The following is a 6216-nucleotide window of genomic DNA, read 5'->3' on the forward strand; positions in this document are numbered from 1 at the left end:
CAGTTAAGGGCAATCAGGATAGCAGGGAAGGGCAGTTGGGGGCAACCAGGCTGGCAGGGGAGGGCAATTGGTGGCAAGATCAGGCTGGCAGGGGAGGGCCGTTGGGGGCAAGGTCAGGCTGGCAGGGGAGGGCCATTGGGGCAAGATCAGGTCAGTAGGGGCAGGTCGTTGGGGGTGAGATATGGTCCGCAGGGGAGGGCAGTTAGAGGTGATCAGGCAGGCAGGCAGAGGCAGATAGGGGCAATCAGGCAGGCAGGCATAGGCAGTTAGGGGAGATCAGACAGGCAAAGGCAGTTAGGGGTGATTAGGCAGGCAGGCAGGTGAGCAGTTAGGAGCCAGTGGTCCCAGATTGCAAGAGGGATGTCTGACTGCTGGTTTAGGATAGGGCCTAAACCGGCAGTTGGACATCCCCCAATGGGTCCCCAATTGGAGAGGGTTCAGACTGGGCTGAGGGAACCCCCCCCCCCAAGAAAGGCCACTAGTCTATACCATAAAAGGCCTGTACTCATGACGCTGACGTCACAACCAAATGAGCAGTGGCTCTCGCAGCAGGTGGGGCGGGGCACAAGCTACTAGAGGCTGAGAGCTACTAGCTGCGGAGAGCTATGAGCAGCAGAGGATGGGGCATGAGCTACTAGTGGCAGAGAGCTGCTAGCGGCAGAGAGCTACTACTAGCAGCGGAGAGCTATGAGCGGCAATGGGTGGGGCGGCCAGCTGAGGCAAGTGGAAATGAGCTACTCACACATGATTCCATGCATGCTGGGCCTCTGGTATCAAAATAAAAAGCTTCTGCACAGCAAAAGAAACCATCAACAAAACAACAAGAAAGCCCACTGCATGGGAGAACATATTCGCCAATGTTATATCCAATAAGGGCCTAATCTCCAAAATTTATAGGGAACTTATATAACTTAACAAAAGGAAGATAAAAATCCAATCAAAAATGGCAAAGGACTTAAATAGACACTTTTCAAAAGTAGACATACAGGAGGCCAAGAGACATGTGAAAACATGCTCAAAGTCACTAATCATCCGAGAGATGCAAATCAAAACAACAATGAGGTACCATCTCACACCTGTCAGAATGGCTATCATCAACAAATCAACAAACGACAAGTTCTGGCGAGGATGCGGAGAAAAAGGAACCCTCATGCACTGCTGGTGGGAATGCAGACTGGTGCAGCCACTGTGGAAAACAGTATGGAGTTTCCTCAAAAACTTAAAAATAGAACTCCCATTTGATCCAGTGATCCCATTTCCAGGAATACATCCTAAGAAATCAGAAACACCAATCAGAAAGGTCATATGTGCCCCTATGTTCATAGCAGCACAATTCACCATAGCTAAGATTCGGAAACAGCCTAAATGCCCATCTGCAAATGAATGGATTAGAAAACTGTGGTACATCTACACGATGGAATACTACACTGAGGTAAAAAAGAAAGAACTCTTACCATTCACAACAGCATGGATGGAACTGGAGAGCATTATGCTAAGTGAAATAAGTCAGTCGGAGAAAGATAAATATCACATGATCTCATTCATTTGTGGAATATAATGAACAACATAAACTGATGAACAAAAATAGATCCAGAGACAGAGAAGCATCAAACAGACCGTCAAACTTCAGAGGGAAAGCAGGAGAGGGTGGGTGAGGGGTAAGAGATCAACCAAAGGACTTGTGTGCATGCATATAAGCATGACCAATGGACATGGACAGTAGGGGGGTGAGGGCATGTGTTGTGGGGGATGGGGGTGTCTGGGGAGAGGTCAATGAGGGAAAAGGGAGACATATATAATACTATATGTAATGCTTTCAACAATAAAAAATTTTTTGAAATTAAAAATATAAAAACACCCCCCCACCACCAAAAAAAATCTGGGTCTTTGAAAAGATAAACAAAATTGACAAAGTTCTGGCTAGACCAGGGGTGGGCAAACTTTTTGACTCAAGGGCCACAATGGGTTCTTAAACTGGACTGGAGGGCCGGAACAAAAGCATGGATGGAGTGTTTGTGTGAACTAATATAAATTCAAAGTAAACATCATTACATAAAAGGGTACGGTCTTTTTTTTTTTAGTTTTATTCATTTCAAACGGGCCAGATCCAGCCCGTGGGCCGTAGTTTGCCCACAGCTGGGCTAGACTCACAAAGGGAAAAAGAAGGAAGATTCATATAAATCAAATAAAAAATGAAAGTTATAACAAACACCACAGAAATACAAAGGATTATACAAGAATACTATGAAAAAGGGTATGTCATCAAATTTGATAATCTAAAAAAAAATGGGCAAATTCTTAGAAATATATAACCTCCCTAAGCTAAAATATGAATAATTGGAAAACCTAAGTGGGCTTGAAAAAGTAATCAAAAGCTCCCCAAAACAAAAGTCCAGGACCAGATGGTTCACAGGTAAATTCTGTCAAATACTACAAGAAGATTTAATTCCAATCCTTTTTAACCTCTTCCAAAAAAATGAGGAGGAATACTTCCTAACTAATTTTACAAGGCCAAAACTACCCTGAGATCAAAACCAGGCAAGGACATCACAAAAAAATTTTGAAAATTATAAGCCAATACTAGCATCTGATGCACACAGATGTAGAAATCCTAAAGAAAATACTAGCAAATTAAGTACAACAATATGTTAAAAGGATCATAGATCACAATCAAGTAGGGTTTATTGATTGCAGGAATGCAAGGATGGTTCACATCTTCAAATCAATCACTATAATACACAACATTAACAAAACATAAGGTAGAAATCATATTATTATATCAATAGGTGCCAAAAAGACATTTGACAAGATCCAACACCCATTTATGATTTAAAAACTCAATAAAATGGATATGAAAAGATAGCACTGCAACATAATAAAGGACACATAACAAACCCTCAGGAACATACTACTCAGTGCTGATAAATTGAAAGATATTCCCGTAAGATCAGGAACAAGACCAGACAAGGATGCCCACTCTCACCACTCTTATTCACCAGAGTGCTGGAAGCCGTAGTCAAAGTATTGGGGGTAGGGGAGATATTCAAATACGAATATACAAGTAAAAGTGTCACTACTTGCAGATAAAATGATTCTATCTATAAAGAAAATCCTAAAGACTCCATCAACAGTCTATTAGAAACAATAAACAAATACAGTAAATTAACAGGATACAAAATTAATATATAAAAATCTGTTACATTTCTATATACTCTCAATGAAATATGAGAAAAAATTAAGAAAACAATCCCATTTACAATCACAACAGCAACAACAAAAATAATTAGGAATAACATAACAAAAGAGGTGCAGGATCTATAAGTTGAAAACTACAAGACATTGTTGGAAGAAATTGAAGAAGACAAAAATAAATGGAAAGAAATTGATTGATCATGGATTTAAAGAATAACAATATTGTTAAAATGACTATGTTATGTAAAGCAATATACAGATTTAATGTGATCCCCACCAAAATCCCAATGGTATTTTTCAAATAAATGGAATGAAAACATTCTCAAATTTGTATAGAAACACAAAAATCCTCAAATAACCAAAGCAATCCTGAAAAAGCACGCAAAGCCTAAAGTATCACACTCCCTCACTTAAAATTATACTACAAAGCTATAATAATTGAAGCAGTATGGTATTGGCAGAAAAATACATACAGAGCCCAATGGAACAGAACTGAGAACACAGAAATAAACGCACATGTATATGAGCAACTGATTTTCCACAAAGGGACCAAGACATACAATGGAGAAAGGAAACCCTCTTTAATACATGATGTTGAGAAACTGGAAAGCCATATGCAAAAGACAGAATAGACTGCTCTGTCACCGCACACAGAAATTAAGTCAAAATGGTTTAACACTTGAATATGAGACATAAAATACATTAAACAAAATATGCATTAGACTTTGGACCTTGATCTCAGTGGGGTTTTTGTGAACTTGACCCCAAAGGCAAAGAAATAAAAGCAAAAATAAATGAACAGGACTACATCAAACTAAGAAGTTCTGCATAGCAAAAGAAACCACCAAGAAAACAAAAAGGCAGCCAACCAAGTGAGAGAAGACATTTGCAAATGATAACTCTGATAAGGGGTTAATACCCATCTACACTAATAAAAGAGAAATATGCAAATTGACCATACCTTCGTGATGCCCACCAGCCAATCAGGCGTGAGTATGCAAATTAACCCAACAAAGCTGGCGGGTTAATTTGCATATGCAGGTGCCAAGCTGCTGGGGGCTGGGCAGGACGCTTGCATCATTGCCATGGCGATGATGCAGGTGTTCAGCTCCACCCCAACCGCTCCAGGCCTCTGGGCAGCGTGGGAAGGCAGAAAGGCAGCTCTGGCCGGAGCGAAGGTGGTGCTGGCAGTCAGGGGAAGGAAGGCCCATTCTTGCACAAATCTTCATGCATCGGGCCTCTAGTAATATATAAAGAACTCACACAACTCAACAACAACAACAACAATTCGATTTAAAAATGGGCAGAGGACCTGAATTTTTCTCAGGAAGACATAAAAGTGGCCAACAGATATATGAAAAGATGCTCAATATAGCTAGTTATTAGGGAAATGTAAATAAAAACCACAATGAAATACTGCCTCACACCTGCTAGAATGGTTATTATCAATGAGACAAGAGAATAACAAGTGCTGGTGAGGACGTGGAGAAAGGGACCTTGTGCACTGTTGGTGGGAATGTGAACTGGTGCAGCCACGGTGGAAAACGGTGTGGAGGTTCCTCAGAAAATTAAGACTATGACCCAGCAATCCCTCTTCTGGGTATCTACCCCCAAAAAATAATTGAACACACTTATTTATAAAGATATGCCACCCTTGTGTTCATTGCAACATTATTTGCAATAATCAAGACATAGAAACAACATAAATGTCCTTTGACAGACAACTGGGTAAAGAAGCTGTGCTACATATATACAAAGGATACTACACAGCCATGAGAAAAGATGAAATATTGCCATTTGCAACAACACATACGGATGGATCTTCAGAGTATTGTGCTAAATGAATTAAATCAGACAGAAAAGGACAAGAACCATATGATTTCACTCATATTTGGGATATAAAACAATGAGGGAAAGGAGACATATGTAATACTTTCAACAATAAAAATAACTTAAATAAATAAATATTTGTTTAAAAGGGACTGTCTTTTTTTTTTTCTGAGAAAACTCTGGGAATTATCGTCCTTTAAAAGTAAGATGATGGTAGCAATGGATGCTAGATTTAAATATATGCATATTACTTGCAAAATAAAACATTTACCACCATACATTGGTTTTATTTATTTATTCGGGATTTCTGTAGGCTTTTTTGGCGGGTGGGAGTTGATTGTTTCTTATTTTGGGGGTGGGGGTTGATCCTTATTTTTCCTTGAAAAATGCCATTTCATTCAAAGGCATCTGTAATAATAAAAGCATGATATGCTAATTAGACTGGATGACATTCAGGACAAAGCCTGGGTCCTGCAGAGGGAAGCCGGTGCCGGCAGCCAGGAAGGAAGGCCTACTCTTGCACAAATTTTGTGCATCGGGCCTCTAGTTCCGTTATAACATTGATGAGATGCCACAGTGGCAACTTTTTTTCATGTCCATTGGCCTCCAGTGAAGTGGTTTTCTGTGTATTCTGGGGCCCCCAGGGCTCCCCACGCAGTTATTGCCTGCAGGTGCCCCGCTGGCCACCAGATGGCAGGGCAGCTCCACGCTCGCCCTGCCTCGGCGCCCCTTTTGTCCTGGATGACAATCATTCCAGAAAAGTCTTTCCAAAAACGTCTCATTTCCTCTCTTTATATATTCTGCTCTCTATTAAATAATTTTTTAAAAGCACCCATTAGGTCACTAATGTTAATTAAATCATCATTGCTCTTTTATACATGTTTTTATAATGAAGTGTCATTAAAAAACAAACAAACAAACAAAAGCTGTTACCAGGTCAACTTTTGTGATTTAGCAAGAAAACCCAGGGAGCCCGAGTCCTGGGCCTGCCGGCACTGAGCCCTGTCTCGGGGTCGTGCTCACTGGGTGTTCATCTCCCTGGCAGCGAACCCGCCACTCTTGGCCTCAAATCCATCTTAGAACAAGTGCCCAGGACTAGAGACCTTCTTTAGGTCCCTTTCATGAAGATCAGAAGGAAAGATTTTATTTATTTTAAGTATATTTTTATTGATTTCAGAGAAGAAGGGGAGGGGG

Source organism: Myotis yumanensis, unplaced genomic scaffold (assembly GCF_028538775.1).
Source record: "Myotis yumanensis isolate MYYU_CA2020_CCGP unplaced genomic scaffold, mMyoYum1.0.hap1 SCAF_19, whole genome shotgun sequence".
Lineage (NCBI taxonomy): Eukaryota > Metazoa > Chordata > Mammalia > Chiroptera > Vespertilionidae > Myotis > Myotis yumanensis.